General features: G+C 35.0%; 1 protein-coding gene across 3 annotated transcripts in view; it reads right to left on the reverse strand.

Moving 5' to 3' along the window:
- TFPI (tissue factor pathway inhibitor) overlaps positions 1 to 18,481 on the reverse strand; it is a 68,640-nt gene extending 50,159 nt beyond the window's left edge. Inside the window, exons 1-2 of one of the 3 annotated variants that reach the window (XM_007110180.4) lie at positions 18,298 to 18,478; positions 8,186 to 8,323 (exon numbers count right to left, since the gene is read on the reverse strand). The gene's annotated coding sequence lies outside the window, so the exon portion shown is untranslated. Of the gene's footprint in view, positions 1 to 8,185; positions 8,324 to 18,297 lie in introns of all 3 variants that reach the window. The other 2 variants (XM_055088941.1, XM_007110179.4) reach the window with 2 other exon arrangements.
- Between the last annotated feature and the right edge of the window lie 438 nt (positions 18,482 to 18,919).

Genomic DNA, 18,919 nt, shown 5'->3' on the forward strand with positions numbered 1-18,919 from the left:
ACTTTGTTGTAAAGGAGAAACTAACACACTATTGTAAAACAGTTATACTCCAATAAAGATGTTAAAAAAAAAAGATTGGATTTTTTTCATAATTTTGCATAATAAAGTTTATTAAATTATCCTAAGGGCCTGAAAACTAAGTATGTACCATTTGCTGTAAGATTTTAGGAAAATGAGAAGTTACGATTACTCTTATGGAACAGGATGTAGAGACACTCCCAACTGCAGCAGAGAGGAAATTCTGTGGTAAATCCCTACTCACAGGGTCTTCCTTACCTCTCCACCCCTGGAATCATGCTCTGATTCAATCTCATAAATACTATGGATATATTGGTTCTGTATCAAATCTCTGCTCAAATGGAGTCTTTTCAGAATCCTGCCTTGAACACTGAGACAAAATAACTCCATGATTATGTTCCATTCCCTTTCACGTTTTTTTAAAAATCACTGCACTTATCCCTATGTAACACATTTGCTTACTATCTGTTTTCTCTGTCCTTAAAAGCGGCAATTATATCTGTTTTTTCTGGTATCTAATAGGAGCTCAATAAATGTTTATAGAACAAATCAATGAATTAAGGGTTCTGCAAAAAAGAAAGTAGGGCTTCCCTGGTGGCGCAGTGGTTGAGAGTCTGCCTGCCGATGCAGGGGACACGGGTTCGTGCCCCAGTCCGGGAAGATCCCACATGCCGCAGAGTGGCTGGGCCCGTCCGTGAGCCATGGCCGCTGAGCCTGCGTGTTGGGAGCCTGTGCTCCGCAACGGGAGAGGCCACAACAGTGAGAGGCCCGACTACCGCAAAAAAAAAAAAAAAAAAAAAAAAAAAAAAGTCACTGAAGAAATTTAAAACAAATGTATAAACTAAAATTATTTAAAACTGTGTGAATGAAAGGGAACATAATGGACTTCAATTATAACTTAATCCTCTACTAGACATGACAATAAGTATTTAACTAATTATTTCTTCCTTTTCTCCACCCTTACTTCTAAGAAAACCTGTCCATATTCTCTACTCATAAAGTCAGCTCTCCAAACTCCTACTGAATGGATAATAATGAAGTCACATTAGCATCTGGCCACTGCTGACTTGCCAAGGGGTAGACATATGTACAGAGTCAGATGATTTGCTGGTCTATAGAGAGAAGTGTGGTGTAGACTTCCAGAGAGGGCCAAATAACAAGAGCTCACTAGAGAGGCTGTGTGATCTTAGTTGTTCTTTTTTTTAAAATTTTATTTATTTCTTTTTTATACAGCAGGTTCTTATTAGTTATCTATTTTATACATATTAGTGTATACATGTCAATCCCAATCTCCCAATTCATCCCACCACCAACAGCCCCCCACAACCCGGTGATCTTACTTGTTTACATTCTAGTCTCTGCCTTAGCTCATGACTGTATGTTCTCTATAATACTCCATAGTCTATCAAGGAATTCCAATTGTGCCCTTGAGGTCTTATTATATGTGTTGTTTATTTCATCTAAATGAATCTTGTTTTATGACACATAATTAAAATATGATATATTTTATTATCACCATAATTGGCATAATGGTCAATGTCTTTTTATTTTAAAAAGTCAATAACAGAAAAGTAAATGCATTTAAGGAATTTTTTCTATGTGTATTTTGCAACTAATTTAGTTATAATTTTATGATACAAATTTAATTTTTTCATTCAAAAATATCTATAGCATATTCTTTTAATATAACTTTAAGACTATAATAAGCTTATAAGTTCTAGGTACCTAGAAATTTTATTTTTCCCATCTTTACAATGGGAAAAATACAAAAAATGTTAACAATAAAACCATCCAGAAATTGTCTATTTAATTTGTGTTTGACGCCATTTAGAAAAAAATGTAGTTTGGTTTTCATCTAAGTGATATATCTGTATAAATCTAAAGTAAGCATTCCATGGTGGTTACTAGAGCCTGAGGGATGGGGAAATTGGGGAGATGTTGTTTAAGGGCACAAACTTATAGCCAGTAGATAAATAAGTTGTGGAGATCTAATGCACAGCATAGTGATTATAGACAACAGTACTGTATTATAAACATCAAAGTTGCTAGGAGACTAGATCTTAATTGTTCCCACCACAAAAAAGAAATGATAATTATGTGATGTGATAAAGGTATTAGCCAATGCTATGGTGATAATAATATTGTTATGTATAAATATAACAAATCTACACATCATGCACTTTAAATTCACACAATGTTATATGTCAAATATATCTCAATAAAAAAGTTAGCATTCTTTTGGTATTATTGAGATAGTATGAATCATAGGCAAAATTTTACTATGACTATGTATTACTAACTATAATAGATTTAAATAAATATTTTCATCCAAAGCAGGAGAGTTTTAAGTATTTGTAAGATGTTCATTGGAGCCACAAAATAAGAAGCTCAATATGTAGACATGGAGCTCAGGGTAGACATCTCTGTAGAGACAGAAATGTGAGAATCACCATAAAAATGAAAATTACTCTGTGGAGTGCTGAGGTTGATTTGATTAACAAGTACTTATGTAGCATGTGATATGAAGCAGGTGTTCTTCTGAATGATTGTGCAAATATTAATTCACATAATCCTCACAGTGACTCTATAAGGTGAGTGTGAAGATGGGGAAGGAACACCCTATAAGTGAACTGTGGAGAACAAGGATGAGGGAAATAGGTCTAAGAAGAAGATTAAGAAATAGGGAAACAAAAGGAAACCTGGGAGGCTGTAGTGACATAGATGCTAAGGAAGTGAATACTTCATAAAATTGGCACAAGTTGACAATGTCTAGAGCACAGAGGGTTCTAGTACAAGAGTTAAAAAACATGCATGGGGTTTAGTGACAGTGGCATTGTCAGTACCCTTGCACACTGCAAAATAAAATTTGGTACAGTGGTGGGGGGCAGCAACTGGCGACCTGAGGAAGGAATTGGAACAAAGCCTATGAAAACAGCAATTGAGGATACCATTTTATAAATCTATGCTGGAAAGTAAGAGAGGGTGTTTGAGGGAAACTTTTGTGGAGGGCTTAGTTTAATATGATTCTGCCACTAGAGAGAAAGAGACAAAAGCTAAAAATAAAATAAAATAAATAGAGACTGAGATCCTGTACACAAGTAAAGAGGGTCTAACCTTGGCCCGAAGAAAAGAGTAACTTCTGTTGAAGATTTTCGGACTTCCCTGTCGAGCCCTGGTCCAGGAAGATCCCACATACCATGGAGCAACTAAGCCTGTGTGCCGCAACTACTGAGCCCACATGCTGCAACTACGGAAGCCCACACATCTAGAGCCCATGCTCTATGACAAGAGAAGCCACCGCAATGAGAAGCCCATGCCCCACAATGAAGAGTAGCCCCTGCTTGCCACAACTAGAGAAAGCCCGTGCACAGCGATGAAGATCCAGCACAGCCATAAAGAAAGAAAGAGAGAAAAGAAAAATGAAGATTTTCTTGCTGTGATTCAATTTTCTATGTGAAGAAGAGGCTGAGATTTTCTGTTCAAAATGTCAAGAAATAATGGACTTTTAAAAATGTGAGGGTTTGCCTTGCCAGCCCTAGGTCGCCACGACTCTACTTTCTGTATCTACAGATTTTTATGGTTTTGCCTATTCTGGAATGTCATATGCATGAAATCATACAATATGTGGTCTTTTGTGACTGTCTTCTTTTAATTAATATAATATTTTTGAGTTTCATCCATACTGTAACATGTATCCTTCATTCCTTTTTATTGTTGGAGGATATTCCATTGTATAGATACATCACATTTTATTTATCCATTCATTGATGGATGTTTGTATTGTTTCCACTTTTTGGCTCTTCTGAATAATGCTGCTATAAACATTTGCATACAAAAAATAAAAATAAAAAAAAAATTAAAAAAAAAATAAAAATGTGAGGGTTTGCCATTTTCTCCAGGTAAAATAAAATGGCATATCGAAAATCTTAAAGGATTATGGGCTGCTGGAATCCCAAACTATAAATTCATAGTAATTTGTGCCTTCAAAATTCAGTGCCCTTTCCCTCCAGATTCAGGAATTAAACTTTTGAAGGATTCAAAGTTGAATTTTATCAATTGGACAAAGATAAAGGACAAAAAAGGCAGGACTTTGAGTAGTGTTGGCAAGGGGAAGTATATAAGTGGCTTATTATTTAATCGTCGACTAAAAATTTTTCCTAAATGTGTACTTTCTTTGTTAAAAAACGTAGATGATACTTTAAGGTACTGATATGACACTTGCGAATTTAAAAATATGAAAATGACTAAATGCACAATCTTTTTAAGAATAGGAAATATTACATTTTTAAACAATGTAGGTATGCAACATTGACAATTATTAGATATGGCAGTATATCCATCCACCAGATGTAATATTATACAAAGTTAAATTGGTAATGATAATGACTAGAAGATTAAGAGGGGATTAATCATGGTAATATGAATTTTAAAAGCAGTATACAAAAAAAATATGTATACTTTAAGATCAACTAAGCAAAAATTGATGTTTATACAGAAAAATATGCTTTAATAAGAGAAATTAGGTCAGTGAGATTATGGATATATTTTTGTTTTTTTTTTTTTTTTAACTTTGTAAGGTTTTGTTTCAGTCATCTCATTTGCTTATGCAACAACAATTCTCTGTCACTTTTCATTGATAGATGAACTGAATATGTTCATATGTCCAGTTCTCAGGGAAGGATAGCCTATGCTCAACTAAGGAATAAATTTATAAATAATAAACTCTTCATTAATCTACATTAATCATGGTGATTCCATTTCCCTTACAGACATTGGTTTAGCTATTTCTATTTCATAAATCTCTGACCAATGAGATGAGAAAGGAAGTATGCTATCTTCCAGGGCTGGGGAACTTTTGAAAAAGGTCCTTATTCTAAATGGAGCCACATGGGAAGGGCACATAATATTTCCTTCCACTTGTTTTGTCTGTATGTGATGCCGGTGACTGAAGCAACCATCTTGTAATGTTGAGAAGAACTATCCCTAGATAAGGATGACCTGCTGTTAGTGATGGAATAAAGAGATGGAAAGCACTTAGATCTGTGTTGAATTAACAAATCTTGAAGCATCCTCTGTACTTTGTATAATGTGAACTAGTAAATGGCCTCATATTTAAGCTACTCATGCTATGGATTTTGCCTTCTAGCAGCCAAATGTAACCTGACAGTTATTCTGCTGTTTTTATTTCACAAACTGGCTATTAACCAACTTTTTCAGCGTTTTTGATTGGAGGATGCTTGGAGGATGGGAAAATAATATCATTACTATAAAGCTCAGGTCAGAATCCCCTTTTCTTATCATTAAAATTATTTTGGGACTTCCCTGGTAGCACAGTGGATAAGACTCCATGCTCCCAGTGCAGGGGGCCTGTATTTGATCCCTGGTCAGGGAACTAAATCCCATATGCATGCTGCAACTAAGAGTTCACATGCCACAACTAAGGAGCCTGGGAGCTACAACTAAGGAGCCTGCCTGCCGCAACTAAGGAGCCTGGCTGCCGCAACTAAGACCCGGTGCAACCAAATAAATAAATAAATATCAAAAAAATTATTTTCTCCTTAAAATAATGCCTGATGTTTTGCTTTATAAAAGTCAGATTTTCAGATTATATTCTAAAAATACACCCAGACTAATGATAAAATATGGGAAACAATGAAGCAAAACATTTTGAACCTGGTAAGTAAATTAATACTGGAACACAGTAAAATACAACCAAAACAACAACAAAAACAAGCCTCCCCAAATAGTTGGCAGACTATTCACTCTAATCATGTTTACTAAAAGATTGGCCAATCCTTCAGGAAACATCTATTGGATTTGGCTCTTGTTACAAGAAGTCATATTTCTGGAGAACTGCTTAATGTGGAATTCTTTAATGTTAGCAAATATGTCAAATCACAACATTTATCTGTATTTTAGATTGTGACAATTTCACTGATAAAAAAGTTTGTTACTCTCTCTCTTTTGGATATGAAGTGGTTGTTAGGTATGATTTTATAAAGCAGGGAAGTTTCTTCTAGGAATGAAATGTTAAAAGCTGTTTACTGTGTAGGTCTGATTTCTTGTCATTTGTAATACTATGAGAAAGAAAACTTAAAAAAAAAAAAAAACAACCCAGAGAAAAGAAATAGCTATGCCAGGAAAAAAAGTGAATATCTTCATGTTACAACCAAATAGCATACAACATATGTAAACTAAGTTTATTTAAAAAAATTTAAAAAGCTGAAGTGAAGGGCAAGGTCATAGAATTATATACTGCTAGAGATATAAAAAACTACAGGGATAAGTATCTAGAATATCCTGCATTTTTTAATGAGGACACTGAAGCCCTGAAACTAATTTTTTCTTCCAAAGTCTTACATTTGCCTATTGACAGAGCTTCAACTCAAACACAGGAATTGTGACCATCCCAAAAAAGGGCAACTGCAAGCTTAAGAAAGACCCACTATTTTCACAAATATCTTCTTCTTTCTTTTTTCCCCTAAAGTGAATTTCAGATTATTTACCTTCTCTAGAAATTAGCAATTCATCAAAACATAAGTAGGGGATTTTTATTCTCTGTTTTGGACTAAAGTTCTATAAGTAAAGTAAGTCAAGAAACTCACCAATTATTTTTTTAAACTTTTGTGTTTATATTTTTTAAGAGGAAAGATAATCTCCCTCTAAATAATAATAGGGAATATTAATTCTTATTACTAGCTAAGAGAGAAGAGTGAGAGAACTGGATGTGGAGAAGGAAAATTGAGAAGCAATAAGAGAGAGTGGGAGAGTAAAGAGATAATTATAAAGTTAAGAATAGTGGAAACGTAGGGACTTCCCTGGTGGCACAGTGGTTAAGAATCTGCCTGCCAACGCAGGGAACACAGGTTCAAGCCCTGGTCCAGTAAGATCTCACATGCCACGGAGCAACTAAGCCTGTGCGCCACAACTACTGAGCCTGCACTCTAGAGCCCGTGTGCCACAACTACTGAAGCCCACATGCCCTAGAGCCCACACGCCACAACTACTGAGCCCATGCGCAGCAACTGCTGAAGCCCACGCACTCTAGGGCCCATATGCCACAACTACTGAACCCACGTGCTGCAACTACTGAAGCTCACGTGCCTAGAGCCCGTGCTCTGCAACAAGAGAAGCCACTGCAATGAGAAGCCCGTGCACCACAATGAAGAGTAGCCCCCGCTTGCTGCAACTAGAGAAAGCCCACATGCAGCAATGAAGACCCAATGCAGCCAAAATAAATTAAATTAATTAATTTTAAAAAAGAATAGTGGAAATGTAAATTTGTAAAAATATTTCTGAAATTTGTAACAAAGGTCCAAAGAGAGTGTATATATTTTACTAAGAAAAATACAATGAACAAAGGAAAATAAGATAGAAATACATAATAAAAGAAATAATGCCAAAGATTCTTCCTTATATAGTTGCCCATAGCTACCAAAACTCTTAGAAAAAAGGTGGGGAATTATTTTGTCTAGATATTACAGTTAAATTTGTAAGACAGTTTTTCAAAAGAAGGTGGCATTCATTTCTTTGAATGAGTTTACCTTTCCTCATCACAGGGACTCTTCTTAATCTAATCCAGTTTAACAGCAAAGATCTTCATAGTTTGCTGTTTTCATTTCTTTAAGCAGGAAAATAAATAAATAGATAAATAAATAAATAAAACTTGGTATTATATATCTAAACCAAAATGGAGATTTCTGAGGATATAATTCTGGTCAACTACTAATGCCAGTAGCCCCAAATGGAAGGAAATAAAAAAGAAAAACAAAGGAATACAATGAATTTTGGTGTGAGAAAAGAAAAGAATTGAATATATTAACTATGTATTTATTATCATTACTGTCCATATTAGAAAGAAAATTACATAGAAAGACCTATGACTGCTTCTATTTTTTCTCCTGTTTGTATCTGCTCTTCTAGGCATCCATTATTTAGTAAGATAAGAAAATGGTATTTTAGGACCATTGCTTCTCTGATTATATGTCTATCAATCAATCTATCTATCTCCTGATTACACAATTAATTCTAATTAATCTATTAATTAATATTGAGTATGACATCTTAGGCAGGAAGTATATGTATTTTGGAAAGACAGTTGAGACCTTCCTAACAGGTTTCTAATTAGAACCTTGATTCATAGCTTATGTAATTCAGGTTATTTTACCTTTTTTAATTTTAAAGATCAATAGATAAAGTCAAGTCTGCTTCCTCATTTCCCCTCAAAGTCTGTTGCCATCTTAGATTTTGTCTCTGCTCAGACAAATATATTGGAAACTTCTCAACTTCCTGCTTTTGATAGTATCTGTTGTAGTATGAGAAAAGGAGAGCAAAATGTTAGTCCATGTATGGGAAGTTCCCACAAAATACTCCTATACTGTCATTTCCTTGAGGGAAAGAGAAGCAAAATTTATACTCAATATACCTGAGGCTAGATATTTATAACATTCTGGTGTCAGATAAATAATCAGGTAACTTTGTTTCTGACTATGAAAGTGTTATGATTCCAAATATTAGCTAAAGTTTCTATACTTAAGTACAATAAACATGTTGAACCAGTAATGATCAATTTTCTCCCTCCTCAATGAGAGTAATTCTGCGGGTGAAGTAAGTCCGAAAGTAAAAAACCCGGGAATTTCTGATTGTGCTCTAATGAAAAGCAACTGAGCTTAGTTCAAGATTAGAACTGCAGCTGTTGGTGACTACACCCATGACATTCTGAGTTCAACTTTCTGAGTCATCATTGTAAAGGAACAGGGGCCCCAGGCAGCTAAGTCATGGTCCTCCAGGAACCATTAACATGTTAATCTTCAGCCACTTCCATTCAGACTGTAAAATGTCAGACCCATGAAACAATGAACTATGGACTCAGAGAATGAAAGGAAACTAGTGCTACTTCCTTTTTTACTCATGGCATCCAATAAATAGTTCTTTTTTCTCTTGGTTCCTCACATTGAATGCTCATTATTTTACATTTTTATAAATATCTGCTAGTTTCTCTAAATTGCCATTCCTTTTTCTCCTATCCATATTCTACCTAACACATAATCAGGAATCAGATAACATGTTCTTGTTAAATGTCCTAGTTAATTCCCCTGATTGTAATTTTTTGAGAATGAAGACCAGAGTTTTTATTTGTGTTAAGTTACTTCAAATCCTAATAGGCTTATTTATAAATGATTAAAATTTATCACTTTGGGCTTCCCTGGTGGCGCAGTGGTTGAGAATCTGCCTGCCAATGTGGGGAACACGGGTTCGAGCCCTGGTCTGGGAAGATCCCACATGCCATGGAGCAACTAAGCCCGTGTGCCACAACTACTGAGCCTGCACTCTAGAGCCCGCGAGCCACAACTACTGAGCCTGCGCACCACAACTACTGAAGCCCACACGCCTAGAACCCGTGCTCCACAATAGGAGAAGCCACCGCAATGAGAAGCCTGCGCACTGCAACAAAGAGTAGCCCCCACTCGCCTCAACTAGAGAAAGCCCGCGTGCAGCAACGAAGACCCAACGTAGCCAAAAATAAATTAAAAAATAAAAAATAAATTTAAAAAAAATCACATTGTACACTTTTTGTACCCTGCATAAGTTCTAATATATAAAAAGCACAGTTAATACTCAGCTTTAAAGATATTAAAAATTGAATCTGCTTATTCAAGTGTAATGATTGAAGATCTTAAAATAATTTAATCTCTTCCAAGCCTTCTCAAAAAAGATCTTTTCTCCAAGATTTCTTATACATAGGATAACTTATCCATCTCTACCCCACCCTCATCCCTCCTATGTCAAGTTTATCTGCCTTTGAAATCTTTATCTTGCCTTCTTCAGGATATATTACTACCTGACACTCTTTTTTTTGCGGTATGCGGGCCTCTCACTGCTGTGGCCTCTCCCATTGCGGAGCACAGGCTCCGGACGCGCAGGCTCAGTGGCCATGGCTCACGGGCCCAGGCGCTCCTCGGCATGTGGGATCTTCCCGGACCAGGGATGGAACCCATGTCCCCTGCATCGGCAGGCGGACTCTCAACCACTGCACCACCAGGGAAGCCCACTTGACACTCTTTTCTAATCCCAATGCTATATACTGTTTTCCTTGGATATTTAATCATGTCTCAGATATATTTTTCATGGTGATATGTAAGCTCCTGAGAGATCTGAGGAAAACTATACATTCCCTTCTAAAGAGCAAATACATGGCTCAGATATTTTTTTCACACATGTTTTTGAGGACCATCCATGAATGCCCATTTACTCATATCTTTTCAGAAGAGGCTTCCAGTACCTATTAGGAAGGATAGATGGTCACTTGTATCTCTTTGGCCTCTGAATAAGGAGATGGTAATATGGAATGCAGGTGGTGGCTGGGAGAGCAATGTTGACATAGTAGTGATAGGGCAAACACTGGTACCTAAGGAACCTTTTCCTTTCTTTAGGGATATAACTAATAAATGCAAATGGCTTTAAAGGAGTTTTATCCAGAGTTTACCACAAATAGAAAAACAAAAAAAAACAACAACCCTCTTTTGCCATGTTAATTGAGGCTAATCTAAATTCTCCCTAGTTAAACACTTTTCTTCCACTGGAACATTCTCCAGCAATTCCTTAAGAGAAAAACATACAAAAAGAGGTTAATCCTGGGAAATCTGAAACTTGAAAAAAATTGTTGGAACTGAAAGGAGGGCCTGAGTGTTTCTCAGGTAAATTGCTTATCTCATAATTTTTTTATAAACCTGCATGAGTGCCAGGATGTAGATGCCATAATGATTTCTTTACTGTGTACCTGTTTTCCTTTCCTCATAGACTGAATAACTATGCTAAAGGAGACTAAAACCACAGAACTCAAATAAGATGCATAGAAACTTCAATAATGTACACACTCTTACATAATTATAAAAACAAATTCTAATGCTAAATATAATTTTTGTTTACAATATTTGTCATTTGGGATTATCTGTATATATCAATTGGTGTATATAATTAAGCAGGAAACACCTGAAACTTCTTTCATAAAAAGAGAAAGTTTTAATTTGTGCTGTCAATGAACTTTCACAGCTTCCAATATGTAGAAGTATCCAGGAATCAGGGGAGGAAAGATAATTATGAGAAATTGTGATAGGAAACTATCAGTAAAGGCAATCTTTAATTCATTGCAAAACTCTGGAGGCTTTAGGTAAATAACATTCAGCACTCAGAGTTTTGGAAATGCCTGTTGAACAAGTGACAACTTGATTGGTTTTAAACTTGTAGAATGAATTTGTTCTCTAAAATAGAAGAGAGTAAAATATTAGCTGCCCAAACAACTACCGTTATCAGAAAATCATAATGAAACAGCTTATCTGAAATGAAATAATTATTTTTTAGAAATAGTGAATTTAAGTTTTTCATTGTACAATCATATAAATGTATTTACTCATCTAACATAGTTGCTGAGATATAGCAGGCAAAAAATGTATTTATCTTATCCAGGCCAATGAATGAATTACAGTTTATATGCCCTTAAAATTTCTCATTCTATTTATGTTTATTTTTAGTTTTTTAGTATATCATTAAAATATAATTTAAAAATGTAGCCCTTCCACTGCACAGCAAAGGAAACCATAAACAAAACAAAAAGATAACACACAGAATGGGAGAAAATATTTGCAAACGATATGACTGAGAAGGGATTAATCTCCAAAACATACAAACAGCTCATGCAGCTCAATATCAAAAAAACACAAATAACCCAATCAAAAAATGGGTGGAAAATCTAAATACACATTTCTCCAAAGAAGACATGCAGATGGCCAAAAAGCACATGAAAAAATGCTCAACATTGCTAATTATTACAGAAATACAAATCAAAGCTACAATGAGGTATCACCTCACACCAGTCAGAATGGCCATCAAAAAAATCTACAAACAATAAATGCTGGAGGGGTTGTGGAGAAAAGGGAACCTACACTGTTGATGGGAATGTAAATTGGTACAGCCACTATGGACAGTATGGAGGTTCCTTAGAAAAGTAAAAATAGAGCTACCATATGATCCAGCAATCCCACTCCTGGGCATATATTCAGAGAAAACCATAATTCGAAAAGATGCATGCACCCTAATGATCATTGCAGTACTATTTACAATAGCCAAGACATGGAAGCAACCTAAATGTCCATCGACAGATGAATGGATAAAGAAGATGTGGTACACATATATAATGGAATATTGCTCAGCATTAAAAAAAAAGAATGAAATAATGCCATTTGCAGCAACATGGATGGGCCTAGAGATTAACATACGAAGTGAAGTAAGTCAGACAAAGAAAGACAAATATCATATATCACTTATATGTGGAATCTAAAAAAGAGATACAAATGAACTTATTTACAAAACAGAAACAGAATTACAGACTTAGAAAACAAATTTATAGTTACCAAAGGGGAAAGGTTGTAGGGAGGGATAAATTAGGAATTTGGGATTACATATACACATTACTATATATAAAATAGATAATTAACAAGGACCTACTGTATAGCACAAGGAACTCTACTCAGTACTCTGTAATAACCTATATGAGAAAAGAATCTGAAAAAGAATAGATATATGTATATGTGTAACTGATTCACTTTGCTGTACACCTGATACTAACACAACATTGTAAATCAACTATACGCCAATACAAAATAAAAATTTAAAGAAAAATAGCCCTTCTACTTCCAGCCACAATGGATTAACATTGGATTTATCCTCCCACCTGGAACAACTTAAAAAAATAAAATAGTCAAAATGTATTAAATGATGGTTTTCTGCTAACTAAATATTGGTCAGTGAAGAGCAGTGATCCCATAAGGATGGGAAACAAGAGTTCAGCCCTACATTCTGATTTGCTCCAGCACACTGACTGAAGGCAGTTTCCACATTCAAATTCAGGAAGAGGAGGTTCTGGAATTGCCCAGTGGTCTCCCTGAGTTTAGGAGAAAGCACATTGTCTGCAGAGGCCAGGGTAGCTAGAGTATGCACGGTTAAGTAACAGAGTAGAGAGCTATACAGAAAGAGAGATCCAGAAATCTTCAGATGGCCCTCAAGTCTTCAGCCTAATACTGATCAGTACATATACAAGAGAAAAGTACCCAAGTTTGGGTAAAGAACCACCTTAAAGGGCTAGAGGGGAATAACACTTAGAACACATATAAAGCTGTGAATATTTTCTTGTCCCTCAATTGCAAAAACCTGCATTCATGGTGCATTAAGCAGAGTAGTCAGAAAGTTTTTTTCTCAGTACTGGGAAAAAAATTAACCATAGAATAAACATTTCTCTGAATCTGTCTAACAAAGCTTGACAGTGAGATAACAAAATACAAAATTGTTTCCAAGTAATTAAACTGCAACTCAGAACAGAGCTCAATATTATTTATAGGAATACAACATATTCAGCACTTAAGAAGGTAAGATTCATAATATCAGGCATTCAAATAAAAATTATAAAGTCTACAAAAAACAGTAAAATATAACAATGAGAAGAATCCAAATGACACAGAAATGACATAGAAAAGAGAACTAAACTAAAATTAAACTAAAAATTTAACTGCATTCATAAACTAAACTAAATTTTTAAACTAAAATTTAACTAAAATTTAAACTAAAATTTTAACTGCACTCATATGTTCAAGAATCTAGAGAAAATATTGTGTGTTAAATAGAGAAAGAAGATAGAGACTCAAACTGAGGTTCTAGAGATGAAAACAACATTATTCAAGATGAAAAATACACTAGATGGGATTATAAACACATTGGACATAGAAGAAAAGATAAGTAAATTTGAAGATATAATGACAGAAACATGTAAATTGAAACAGAAAAACACTAAAAATATTAATATTTTTCTTTTACTATTTTTGATTGTGGTAAAATAGATATACTATGAAATTTGCAATTTTAACTATTTTTAAGTGTACAACTTAGTGGCATTAATTACATTTATATTTTTGTGCAATCATCACCACTATCTATTTCCAAAATTTTTCATTACCCCAAACAGAAACTTTGTATCCATTAAGCAATAACTCACCATTCATCCCTTCCTCCAGACTCTGGTAACCTCTATTCTACTTTCTTTTTCTATGAATTTGCCTATTATAGATATCCCATGTAAGTGAAATTATATATTGTTTTTTTGTGTGTGTCTGGCTTATTTCACTTAGCATAATGTTTTCAAAATCATTCATGTAGCATGAATCAGAAGTTCATTCATTTTATTGTCATGTATATTTGAAATTGGTTGCACATAGAAGAGTGAGTAGGTGTTTGATATTTTGATATAATAATTTTGATTCATTTCCTGGGATACTTTGAAGTTTATTCCTAAAAGAACTTTAAAAATATTACCAATATTTTGCAACAAACACTACTATTCTGGAAACTCACCCAATTTATGAGATTTACTCCATTTCTAAGGCTTGCGAAGTAAGGAATGAGGTGATGTTTACATTACAGGATTGTTACAGGATTCAAGGATGGGATAGATGTTGGTAAGAAACATGAATTGGAGAGACAGGATGAGGTTGGCAGCAGAGTGGTGGTGGCACTGAGGGTGTGGTACAGTTGAAGGGGGTCAATGGCACTCTATGCTTGGTAATAAAAACACCACAGTATATCAGTGCTGTATTGATGGATACTTTTACATTCCTGATGTTGAAATAGCCTAATCAACAACATGTAATATTTATTCAGTCTAGAGAGAATGCTACCATCACATTTTGATTGAGGAATTCCTTGCAGTAAGTCTGTTGTCTCCCCAGGCACCTGTGGTCTATCAGATGGAGCAAGTGAGACAGAAATATTGCAGCACTGGGACTCCTAGTATGGATCATGGACCTCTTGTTTTTAAAATAATTTAAAAATATGGTTGTTCCAACTAAGAAAGAGCATAGAATCACAAAGGGAGGCCTGAAGAGAGATGAACATAGCAGATTTGACATGCATCCAGTGCTTTTTGTTATTGCTTTTGAAAAGAAGAAAAGTGGAAATGACTAGGGTGCCCTCATCCTATTGGTAGCTGAATCCTAGGCTCTGGCTCTATACAGCACCTGTCTCTTGAAGTGAAGACAGGGAGAGAAGTGTAATGGGAAGACTGGGCTCCTAGAGATGATACATCACACCAAGAAAGCAGTCACTGAGGATCTCAGAGACCCAAGAGAGGTGGTCTAGCATAAAGAGAACTCTCTGGAATAACTTGCATCCTTTCTTCATTTTGGTGAGACTTAATATCCAGAAACAAGGATTTCAATAGTCACTCCATGTCTTGAATTCAGATATCTCCAAATGCTGATGGTAACAATCGAATAATTATAGTATTGGCATATTTCTATTTTAAAAAGTAAAATGCATTTAAAAGTATTTTTGTTTTGGGACTTCCCTGGTGGTAAGACTCTGCTCCCAACGCAGGGGGCCCGGGTTTGATTCCTGGTCAGAGAACTAGATCCTGCATGCTGCAACTAAAGATCCTGCACGGCACAACGAAGATCCTGCATGCCACAACTAAGACCTGGTGCAGCCAAATAAATAAATAATTTTTTTAAAAAAGTATTTTTTGTTTTAAAAAAGACAACTCTGCAAATTAAATTTCCTGAGTTACATGTTTTAGATGGTAAAAAAGAAAAGGGTGGCTAAAGACAGCCTTTATGGAGAATAGATGAGTTGGACTGTAATACAATTTTTAGATCATGTCTACATAGCAAAAATAAATTTATATAACTAATTTTAATATTATTATTCTACTTATTTAATTTATACTAATAAACAAGATTATTTGGAAAACCCTATTCTGAGTACTTCCCTTTCCTTTTCATATTGTCTCTCCTGTCCCACCCCCCCTTTTTTTGGGCAAGGATGTTTATTTTACTTTTTTTTCTTCTATTGAGGTGTTTGATTCAGTTGAAATCTGTATTAAAAGTTTGTGACAGTGAATTTAGTAAGCCAACAATTCCTAAAGAATCTATAGCATATCTATTATTTGGTTAGATTGCTAGGTGTTCTGGGAATAAACAAAACCTTTTCAGCTTGGCTTTTTTCCTCTAGTAGTTTGTCATCTGTCCAATTATGGGGTTTTTTTTCTTATAACTTTATCTATTCTTGGCTCCCTTGGGTTTTTGTTGCTGTGTGCGGGCCCTCTCCAGTTGCAGCGAGCCTGGGGCTAATCTTCGTTGCGGTACACAGGCTTCTCATTGCGGTGGCTTCTCTTGTTGTGGAGTACCAGCTCTAGGCGTGTGGGCTCAGTAGTTGTGGCATTCAGATTCAGTAGTTGTGGCTCGCAGGCTCTAGAGCGCAGGCTCTGTAGTTGTGGTGCACGGGCTTAGTTGCATGCACCACGGCATGTGGGATTTTCCCAGACCAGGGCTGGAACCCATGTCCTTTGCATTGGCAGGCAGATTCTTAACCACTGCACCAACTGGGAATTCCCCCAATTATGTTTTGAATTTGAATGATGTAGATAACTAAGATCAGGAAATTAATTCTTAGGAAGGAATAAGTTAGTGTTATGAAAACTATAGTTTAATACAAAAACAATTTTCTATTTCATAGATTATTATTTTTAAATTTAGCACTACTGTTTATAGTAGAAGATTCTAGGCAAAATAGTTGTACAATCAATAAGCAAATGAAGCCTAGAGTTACGGACGACCAATCAGACCAGCAAGCACTACCTGATGGCATAATCCATTTGAACAGGACTACATTTCCCAAAGAGGTTTTGATCTAGTCATTGGAGATAAAACAAATGCTTAAAGATATCATACTGTACCTTTAAAAACAGAAAACAGAACTTGTACAAGTCAGCATACCTAATAGAGAACGGAACCAAATAGTAGTATATATGCCATTAAAGCTCTCTAATAAGATTGTATAGTTACCTGAAGAAGACAAATTTGGCTTCCCAATATAACCATTCAAATTGTTAAAAGTAAATATTTTAAAGTTTTACATCTGTAATGTTAATTATCTGTATTTATATTAATAGTTTTCCAACTCTGTTGATCCCTAAGGATATTTTATACCATTTTATTAACCCACAGGCCCCAAATTAAAATGTCATACTCCAATACATTTTCAGAGATTATTCACCCTTCAGTTTAAGTATTAGATAAAATATAGATTATATGTCTTGAAATAATCATGCACTAGAATGATGAGTATAAAAGAATCCTAAAAATGTTTTATGAAAGGTTAAAAAACTTTGCAATATCTCAAAATTGACACAATTTTTCACCTCTGACGTAAATATTATGCTTTTACACATAATAAAATATGACTCTCTGGGCTGTGTTTCCTGCTTGGGTTCTGCCCTTTGTATTTAATGTTATCACAATTATACAAAGTCATTTTGTGACTAATTTCCAGAGCACTGAGTCACAGTGTGGCTGTTACTTATCTTTTCTTTTTTTTTCTGCAGAGCACTGCTCTTGACCCTCATTTTTCCATTAATACTCAGACAAACGAGCGTTTTCCATAATTAATTTTTTTTGTTTCATTATAGTTCTGTGGTTGTGTACTTCTATACTATGTGCTTTCTTTACTACCAGAAGCTAAATTTAATATCGTTTTATAAGCAACAAGAATATGACAGTACATCATATAGGTATGTAATCTATTGCTTTAATTTACGTAATTGTACTATATATAGTGCAATCCTATCTATTCTTATTTTAGTATATTTAGAATATGAGCTTTTGTTTTTGGAGACTTGTAAAATATTTTCTTAGATTAGTTAATGCTGGCAAGAAACATTTAGACTACAAGGATTCTAATGTTTATACCTTATTTTAAATATCACCAATTAATGGCAATGAAAGAAGTTTCTCTAAACGTAAGGCTGCCAGACACTCTCTTTATTATATTTCTTTATATGTTACTAAGTAATGTTTAAAGGTTAAAGAAAAATCTTCAGAAAACTCCAATTAAAGACACAATTAGTAAAGAACTGCCACTACAAGCTTAAAATTATAAACAAGGCTACATCTCACCAACTTTTTATGTTCATGGTCTTAAAAGCATAATCCTATACTGCATATATATTTGCTTAAAACTAAATGGAAAATGCTGAGAATTTAGTTTAGCATTGCAATGAGTTTGTTTACAGAGAAGGGTCGATTTTCATTGTAGGGTTACAGACAATGGTCCTCCCCTACAAGTCTTTGCCTCTCAGCACCCTGGTTCCCGCCCCCCCCACCCCCGCACTCCCCCACCAAGGAAAAGAAATAAAAGTTACTTCTCATGGGGCTAGAAAGTATATTGCCAAGTACTCACGAGTAAAATCTCTGAAGAAAGTTCTTGGAAAGATTTTTTCAAAGCGGAGTTGAGGTCATTTTGTTTTCCCTTCCAGGCATTGAAGAGAGGATTTATCTTTTCTACTTCTTCTTTTAAACAGATCAGGAAACTGGGGAGTGAAGAATAATGAAAGAAATGCAATCTGATCCTGCCAGCAGTGAAAGGGCGAGGTAAGAATTTGACTTTTATCCAGCTCAAAGTCGCTCCCGTCTGTTGGAGCCAAGAGGAGCCTCAGAGCGGGTCTCAGAGATCACCCACAGCTGGGAATAGGCAGGCTTCCTGTTTAGGTCACTCCAACTCTTTTTAGCCTAATTTCGCCAAATTATTCAAAAGCCTTTTCTATTATGAAGGAAACAGACAAAGGAATCAGCTTACACTAAGATTTCAGAATTACTATTTTTGCATAACTATTTCTTTTACTTTCCAGGATTCTTTGTAATCAGTTAAAAAAAAAACTTTTTTCCCCCAGAGCTATATATTTTTTAAATATTATATATTTGTCATCATGTAGTTACTTAATAAAGTGAACCTTTTTTTTTTTTGCAGTTTATTTCTTCTTCAAATTATTTCATCCACGTTGTCAATATATTTGTGAAAAACA

Source organism: Physeter macrocephalus, chromosome 2, assembly GCF_002837175.3.
Source record: "Physeter macrocephalus isolate SW-GA chromosome 2, ASM283717v5, whole genome shotgun sequence".
NCBI lineage: Eukaryota > Metazoa > Chordata > Mammalia > Artiodactyla > Physeteridae > Physeter > Physeter macrocephalus.